Below are 9660 nucleotides of genomic sequence, written 5' to 3' on the forward strand. Positions count from 1 at the left end.
TATATAAAATCTCTTTGCCAAAACCAAGTGAGAGACACCTTGGACTTGACTTGCGTCATCCTTTCCTGTGGGGGATCATCTTCAGGATCTGAAGACACAGCTTATTTTTGAACTGTACAAACAAACAACAACACCAGTAAAACAAAACCACCATTTCATATACTGCCAAATGTATAAAGCACTTGCATGCTGATACTTTTTATGGCAATATATTCCTATCTGTCTTTATAAGCTCTGTTCCTCTTTAAAGCCTCTGATTTTCACTACCAAGAAGGAATTTGCAGGCCCAGCCATCCCCAAAATCACCATTACTAATATCGTAGCTGAATTAGAATAAAGAAACAAACAAACTTGCAGCTCTTGGACTGTTGTTACTTTCTTGTCCTTCATGTCAGTTTGTAAGGAATCTTAATCTAGGCCAGGTCCCCAGAAGGCTATGCCATAGCCAACCCTCTTAGTCGCCATGGTGAGCAGCCCAAGACAACAGGACTGACCCAGATGTCTCATACCATGGCTATTATGTTGCATTACTCAGTCTGTAATGTAGCCTTTATAATCTGTCTTTGGAGGTGTGAGTAGATGAAACTGCAGTGGGGGATCAGTTAATTTTATTTTTCATTAATTTATTGTGCACTTGCCTCATTATCATGAGTGGTATTAAATCTGGTCTTGTGCATATGGCCAGATCGTGTCATTTCTGCCATGTCTGCCAGTTGTCCACCCCTATACCAGCATTAGTTTGGGGTAGACAGGCTTATGGAACAGCTTGGCACTGTCTTAGTACTCTACTTCACAGGTATCATCTAAACCAGGCAGTCCCTGTTGCCTTCCCCAGTGAAGGGATCCATGGGTTTATCTTCCCGCTCACCATGCTGCTGCTATTGGACTTGCCCCTTCCCTCAGGACCTGTCAGTCTAGCATCTCCCTGATGCATCAGAGAGGGGTCTGGGATTTTATATTTATTCAGCCTGTGGATGCTTTGGCTATTAGCCAGTAATTACATGAAAGGGGGCCTTGTTTTCCTCCAGCACGGAGAGCAGCATGTCCCCCATATTCCCAAAGTATCCACTGCTCCCCAAAAGGGCCAATTTCATTAGACAACAGCTACATATGTAGCATGAGTGGAGAGGTGAGCACCCTATTTGGGGTTGTGGCGATTTTTCTGCTGTTTTTTTCTTCCCTGTGCCCAAACCCAGGCATGCATGTTTGCATGCAGACTTCCCACACAGCTGTGTCCCACTGAGGGAGGATTGCCTAGAAGAACATCTGCCTTGTTAATACTACTGTAATAACAGCTTTTATTTGGCAGTGTCACCCTCTTTATGCTGATCCGATGCCTTGAAGATCTTTCTCAGTTCAGAGCCCCAGCAGCAGGGAAGGCTTCCTTTGAAGAGGGGTTGGAAAGTGAATGCTATTTTGTCCAGCATGTTTCACTCTCCCACATCCTCCTGTCCACATCTTTCCACCCCCAGACATACGCAGCCACCTCTTTGCTTTGCAATAGGTTTGATAAATTGTCAGTAAATAAAAGTTTTGATCCTGCTCGTTTGGACTCTCAGGTCTCCAAAAGTCCCACTGGGTTCGAGTTGTATAGCCAAATGCTGCAAGTAAAATACATGATAAATAACCTGGTGAATATCAGTAGGAAAGGCTGGGTTCTCAGCAAGTAGAAACTGTCCCTGCTCAAATTAGCATCAGTAGGGTCACACCAGCTTAAAACAGATGAGGTGCTGCCCTGGAGACACATGTGCTGTTAGAAGCAGTTGGTAATGCTCAATCCCTAACTAGTTCCAAAGTGTTTTTCATTTCCCACAAGGTACAGAAATGTAATCCCTGATTCCACTGAGATCCAGGAGCTGAGTAAAACTCCTATCCCTGCTGCAATTCCAAGAAGCAGTGATTGTACATACACACCCAAGGGATTCTGCTCACTCACCCTTGCAGGCCAGGTTACTCCAGCAACACACAATATCTATGATATTCTCTCTGGAAAGGCCTGTGTATTCTGCATCATGGACTGTTTTGAGCACATTTTTCCTGCAATCCAAACACACCCCTTTGTTGAGCCATTTCTTTTGTTCATCAGCAATGTGGCCTCCATCAGAGTCTTATTTGTCAGTGACCATATGTTCAAAGAGAATTGTGTACCTCGTCAAAACGCTATCATGTGTTAGAACTTTCCACCAATAAAGAGAGAAAAAGTGAGTTTCACAAAGATCCAAGTGCAGCTGTTTTTATTAGCTCAGACAAACCAAGGTGGGGTTGAAGTATACTCAGGTTGGATCTATATAGGAACAATTGTGGGAACACAGATAGGGAAGGGAACCCTACTGACTGGTGAACTGATTTTGCCTCATGTTCAGCAATAAAAATGTTTCATTAACACTATGCAAAACGCACAGTACCCAGAAAAAGGACTTGACATCCCTCATCAACACTTCTATTGCTTTGAATGACTGTTATATATGAATACACCACCCTCTGAAATACATTTCCATGCGCAGCCCCCTGTGGTGTAGAGCAGTGCTTTTTGCTCACTGTTAAGGGCAAGTAATTGAGCCACAGAGAAACTATGAACTAGATCCACAACAGAGCTTTGATGTAACAACATTCAGTTCTCTAGTAACTAACTTGCAGGGTAACTAAGAAGATATCTGATCCAGTTTATAGGCATCGCATAGGACCGGTGAGCCATGCTCCACTGAAGATACCATGTTTGATCATGAACAAATCATTCAGGGCCAGAGCCAAGATAGCACTTTGGAGGCCTTCAACTGCAGTGCTTAACACTTATGCCCCAGCTTCAGAGTGGAATCCAGTACCCTGTGTGAGGCCACAAGGCTCCCCATGCAGCTCATGGCAAAAGCAATCCAAAGACTCTACACACTGAATACGGAGGTGCCCAGAGCCTTTAGGACAGAGGAGCATCTGAGTACCAATGTGGGATGCAGAGAGGTAACTTCATCCTCTTTGGTATCCACAACCATTCAAAGGATTGAACAGGGCTCATTCCCTTCTTTCAGAATAGTTGCCTTCTATTCACTATCCTAGTGGCTAGACTGCCAACCCAGAAAATGAGAGAAGTCCAGGTTCAACTCCCTGGTAGTGTCAGCTGGAGGTCTGGTCCTTCCTTCCTTCTTTCTTGTGTCCTTGTCACAAGGTATTTAGCAGAATTTGCAGGTTTGTTGGAATCTGATATGGCCTTGTCATGAGATCTTCTGCTAGAGCCAGGGCTGAATTAACCCTTTAGTGGGCCCTAGGCAAACAAACTTATGGGCCCCCAGCTGAAGATGAAACTTGTTACTTTTTCACTCAATAATTATACTATGTAAAATAAGCACAACTGGGCCCCTTCATCACTAGGCATGTGCATAGTTTGCCTATACTTTAATCTGGCCCTGGCTGTAGCCTCAAACTCACAACCTCTAAGCTGTCAACTATGCACCTTAGCACCGCTCCAGCCCCCAAGATGTCTGTTGAGAGGCAAGGAAAGTCCCACTGTGGGCATGGAATCCATGGATTTGTCCTTCCTCTAGATTTTCTGTTGCTGGCAGGATATCAATCAATGACACTGCTCTCGCTAGCCATGTTCCTACGTGCAACCCCAAGCCCACTCTGGCCAATACTATAAAGAATAGCTATAAAATTTAGTTGTAGGCTGCTCAGCCATCTGCTGCACAAGCCAGGCTATGTCAAGGGCAACAGCTCTCCTCTCCCTGCACTGGATTTACTCTGTCTAGGATGCTGCCCAAAGAATTGGAGTGGTTTATTCATCAGAGAGAAGAATAGGTTTCAAATTCCATTTTCAGATACTGGGGACAGGGTGCAGTCTATGCTATGCAAGCAGCAACTCCCACCTGCCCCACCTTCTGAATTATGGTGTAAGTAACCTGGACTTACTGCAGAGAACGGTACACCCAGCACTACTTAGCCAGAGAGAGGGCACCTTCAATAGCCAGCATGCACTGGTAAACAATAAGGGGAACTGGCAGAGAATCCATGCCCATCTCAGAAGTCTTATGGGCCCCTGTTGAAGCCTGAGGAGCAGACTGCCCCAGAAGTAGTCAGTTTCTAGATGAGAGGCTCAATTCCTGGTCATCACTTGCTCTGGAATACAGCTAAACCATTGACTAGCACTGTACAATATAAAGACACAGCAGTACTCTGTTGCCATTTTTAGGAGGAATGCTCAGAGGTTCAGATGAAATATTGAAGTTAGGGCAATGAAAAAGGCTTGTCCACAGTGGGAAACCTCATCCCCAAGGATCACCAACTGATCCATGGGACTGAACCAGATGATGCACTGATAGAGCAGGCATGCACATTAAGCCACTGCACACCCACACACAGACGCACCTGAAGACACTCAAGACCACTGGCAGATATCCCAAATGCAAAGAGCTTTTCAAATCCTAATCTCCTCTGACACATCTGTAATGGGGCAAAGGCTCTTGTCACTTCAAGAAAGAAAGGGTAACTGAAGAAGCAAATAGGCAGGAGTCCCAAAGCAAATGGCTCTGCAGTAGACAATAGGCAATTGGCAGAGTCCAGGGATATAATCAAGGGAATAATGCAGGTGGCAGCAGATGAGAGAAGGCTGCCTATTTAGCCAGGGTAACACAATTGTCACTGGTCTGAGAGCCACTTTACTGAAAGGGGTGAAGCTCTGGAAGTATAAATCCTGACTTCTGAGCAAGAACAGGTAGCTTGTTCCTGGCTGCTGGTGTTCCTGCCCAAGAAGGTTCCCCTGAAGGTTGGGAGGGATGCAGCAGTTTGCAGATAAGGTCTTTACAGCAGTTAAGAGACCCACTGTGGGGTTTGTGCTCAACTTGGAAACTAGTGAGTTGGTATATTTTTTCATTTTAGCCAGAGGCTAGGTCAAATTTTGTGTACTGTAAAACTTTTTCTTTACCCCCTACACACATGTAGAAACTGCAGTAGAGTCAGAGTTTGGAAAAGGAAGCAAAAATGGTTTAACCATACAAGAAGACCTGCTTCTGGTAAGATTTCCCAGTCTCCAGGTCAGTGACCCTATTTGAATTAAATTTCCAGTTAATCAAGCCCTTTAGTTATGTCTGTGTCTAGTTTAGGTTAATTGAACAAGCTCGGAAACTCTCTAAAATAAGTGGAGTAATAAGTTTCCTACAAAAATTGCACTTTATCTTCCATGTGAATTGCAGTATTTTTGCCTTCTGTGACAGGGGGCAAACTCAGGGTCAAGTCTCAAGTTGGCCTGCCCACCTGTCTACATAAGGCAGTCCACCCAGCCTCACCTGCCACAAGTTTGCTATTGGAATAAACTGGTGGTAAATTTGGGAGGCTGGCCATTCTATGTCCTGATGCCATGGGGCACTATCCACAGCTCTGTACCTCCCCCATACAGTGGCCCAGGTCTCACAGATGGCATCCAAGATGTTATCATACTCCCGGCCACAAGCCAGACCAAACCTAGTCCTCCAGTAGGCCTCTCTCTCTTTCTCACGCACACACACACCACCTGCCTATCACAGGGGCCTCTCACACTCCACCCTCACAGGGTTTCTTGTTCACTGCACCATACTGTGCCCCCTCCACTCTGCCCTGCTCTCTCCTGAAGCAACCCTTCTGGCCATCAGGCTTATATGAATCATGCCTTAGCTAGAGACATGCAGTCTCTTGGGCCTCTCCCACAACCCTCACCTGAGCAGTGCCAATCAATTCACCAAAAAATGTAGCGCCAACTTCCCCCTAGCCCCTCACTGGGATCCTTATATGCACCATGATCCTGTGGGGGGCTGGCCTGTGTGCTGCCCTTCTGGCCATCCTTCAGCCCTTCTCAACACACACCCCGGGGCTGACCTTCAGACCATCCCTTCACAGACCTACTCAACCCTGGAGTACGTCCAGTCCTTCAGGTTGTGAAAATACACCCTACTGTGGGCAGGCCCACCTACACCCCTGCTCTCAGGATTTTTCAACTGGTCTCTTCTCTGGGGCCACACAATTGCCCCCTCTCTTGGGCCACACAGCCATCCCCTCCCTGGGCCTCTGGGGTCTTGCCTGCAGCCATGCCTGGCCCTATTTTTCCCTCTTAGTAATCCACCTTATGGGGGCTGGGGTTTAGGCGCCGCAACCCACCTTACACCAGGGAGGTCCACAGTCCTGGTATTTAAGTGGGGCTACCACACCACCGGCAGTCCCACCAGGCCTCCCTATTCCAGCAGGGTACAGTTTCATGTCACTCGTGTCCAGGACCACTGAGGCCTCCTCCGTCCTCATAGCCTCACCCTTACCTCCAAGGTGTTCCTGGAGCAGCTTAGCCCAATGTTGCCTCCTTGGCTGCTCAACACAGACTCTCTGGCCCCTCAGTCATCAAACATGCACTGCCACTTTCCTTTTCATCCCCATTTAATTTTTACCTTGGTTCACAAATAACAGGCAAACAGTGGTCTTAAAATGACTTTTCAAAATGCTCACAGAAAGTTTCTGCTCCGTTTCCCCCTGCCCCCAATGAAATTTTTGACTTTCGTTGTAAAACTGAAACCCTAAGACCCAAAATTTGTTCCCAGAATTCTAGAAAAGTAGGACTGGGAAGAATCTCAGGATTAACTTGTTCAAAGCAGGATGAGCCCTACTAAGCAGTCCTGTAGAAGTGTTTGTCTAACCTAGTCTTAAAATTGAACAAGCAGTTCTCATCTATAACCAGGCACTATGCCCCCAAATATCAAGAACACTCTTATTTGCCACAAGTAAAGTGGGAGATGAGGGCACTGTCAATGTCCTGCCACTCCAAGCGTGAGTAGTTTAAAATATTCTCAACAGAACCAAGGAAAATAATCATGTCTCGTGTTACAGAGGAAGGCAACCCCCCTTCCCTCCAATACTGTCCCTCAGTTAATGCCAATTTGGATGTGGGGTAAAATTCCTTCCTGATAACAAATGTGATGATTGCTCTGACTTTGGGCAGAGGAACAAAAACCTCTAGGAAAGGAACCTTCAAGCTCTTTTAGTCTCAGCGAAAGCATCTGCACACCCCAGTTAACATTTCTAGCCTTGGCTGCAGCCAACATCTAGTGCTTCTCAGGAAAGGGGGTGGGAGATGCAACCTGGCACCCATAGCAACAGGAACCATAAAAAAAATTATTCCCAATATCATGGGGCAACTGCTAATCATTGGAAAAACCAAACACCCTCCAACTCTACTCTTGTATCTGTTGTCCCCAGGTGCAACTGCATGTAACAGACACTATAACCAGAGAACAAGAACTTGCCCTTCTGTCATCGTATCCTCTCCATAAACTTATTCTAGCTCTTTAATCTTGTTCTGTAAGCAAGCTGGTTCTGGAGCCCTGCTTTATCCACCCACTATGGAGCATGGCCCTCTCCAATTCACAATGCATGTGCGGAGGTCTCCTCAGCTTCCAACTGTTGCTGTTCACAGCCAACATCAGACATTGCTACTCTTAGACCAGCCCTGACCAATGCTTATCCAGCCTCTGCTTGATACCTCCATTGAAAGAGACTGTACAGCTTTCCTAGGCAATCTATTCCTTTGCTCGTTTTTTAACAGTTAAGCGTTTTCTTGATATCTGATCTAAACCAACCTCACTGCAATGTCAAGCTGTTGTTTGAAGTCATTTCTGTTTCTAGCCAAATACTTTGAAGGTTTTGCTGCCAATAAAAAGGAAGTTTTGAATTTTCAGGGGACTTTTAATGAATAATTGAAGTGTTCAATGGACACCCCAACAGATCTGGACTTAAATCTTCTGCTCATCTCACACTTTCTCCACCTAGCTGTTGTGCAACATGAAGGCTTGCGGGATGTTGGTCTTCACAAACTCAAGACAGGCAGTGAGGGTGTGCTAGCATCCCCTGAGATACCCAAAGGTGCGCTCGACCAGCAAGCAGCTCTGGCCCAGGCACCTGTGTGCCTGGCATAGGTTGAGCTTGCCATTGTAGGGGTGCATGAGCCATGGCAGCAGTGGGTAGGTGGTGTCTCGCAAGAGAAAAGGTGGGACTGTTACATTCCCCAACTGCAGGTCCAGGACACCTGGCACAAAGCAGCCACTCTCCACCAAGGCTGGCAAGGAAAGCCCAGGAAAATCCCAGTGTTGTGGGCACTACTAGCCCAGCTGGCACAGATGTTTATGAAGGCACCCCAGTGGTCCACCATGACTAGCAGCATGAGGGAGTGAAAGCCCTGCCAGCCATGATAGGGGTGGTCCACCCAGGGCAGGCAGGTAACAAGGATGTGTCCCCCTCAAGGGCCCCAATACAGTGTGGGAAGCTGAGGGCTCAGAAGCCCACCACCACCTTCAGGGGGTTGGTAACCAGGAGCAGTGTGGGCCAGTATGTCCTGGAAGTTGTTGGTTGTGTACCTCCAGGATGGCCTCCCTGACACTTACCTTGTCCATGCCAAACAGAGGGCTGACATAGCACAGGCTGTCAAGTGTGGACAGCTTCAGGAGGGTCACAGGCACTAGGGGTGTGTGAAATTTTGATGGGCGTTTCATCTCAAAGCTGTTTTGACTCATTTCAAGCTCAAAACAGCACAATAGAAATGAAATGAAAGGCTTCAAAACAGCTTCGAAACGAAACAAGGGCACTCAAAGTGTTTCGAAAGTTTTGAGTTTTGAAGCCAGAGTTGCTTGCAGCTAAATGGAAACTAAGGAGAGGGAGGAAGAAGACAGGGGAAGGACTGCTTTGATATTGACATCTAGCTCCTGGTTCGATTCCCCAGCTTCCCAAGCCTCCGATCTGTGTGCGGGGTTTCAGCAGGCTGCTGCTGCTGCAGGCTGGGGCCAGCGGCAGCACTGCAGTCTTCCCAGCCCAAGCCTGCAGCAGCCTGCTGAAACCCATCACACAAATCAGGAGTGCTCAAAACATTTTGAAAGTTTCGAAGCCCAGCTTGCTTGCAGGTAAACAGAAACTAAGGAAAGGGAAGGAGAAGAGTGGGGATGACTACTCTGATACTGACATCTAGCTCCACAGCATGCAGCTCCAGGGGCCTGCACCCCCCAGGAAGAGCTGGGGGAATTGAACCAGGGGTTGAGGAATCGAGCTGGGGGCTAGGGAAGTGTTCAGGTTCCTGAACATTCCCATAATTCCCGGATCAATTCCGCAGCTCCCCGATCTTTCCCCCAGCTCTCTGTTTCTCCCAGCTCTTCCCAGGGGGCGCAGGCCCCCAGATGCTGTGGGATGACAGCAGGCTGCCACTGCCAGCTAGGGATGGTGACAGCTCTGGGCCATTTCCCCAGCTGACGGCAGCAGCCTGCTGAAACCCTGCACACAAATCCAGGGGCCATGCCCCCCAGGAAGAGCTGGAGGCATGATCAGAGAGCTGGGGAATCGAACTGGAAGCTCTGGCTGATAGGTGGATCTGCCCCAGCTCTGAGACAGCGTGCAGCGCCCTACCGAGCCGCACTGCACCTCCACAATGGTGCAGCTGCCAGGTGGGTGCCAGGTGGAGGGTGGCCATCCCCACTGTCCTGCACTGCATGGGACAACTCTGCCACGAGCACCCAGAGGCCCCAATTGCCACTGCCAGAGCCAGTGAGTGCAAGGCTTTTTTTTTCCTTTTAAAACTGCAGAGCATGTGGATGACAGCATGCTGCCACTGCTGGCTAGGGCCAGTGCCAGCACCAGCACCAGCACCAGCACCAGCACCAGCACCAGCACCAG

This window comes from Crocodylus porosus, unplaced genomic scaffold (assembly GCF_001723895.1).
Source record: "Crocodylus porosus isolate Cpor-Errol unplaced genomic scaffold, CroPor_comp1, whole genome shotgun sequence".
Classification (NCBI taxonomy): Eukaryota; Metazoa; Chordata; order Crocodylia; family Crocodylidae; genus Crocodylus; species Crocodylus porosus.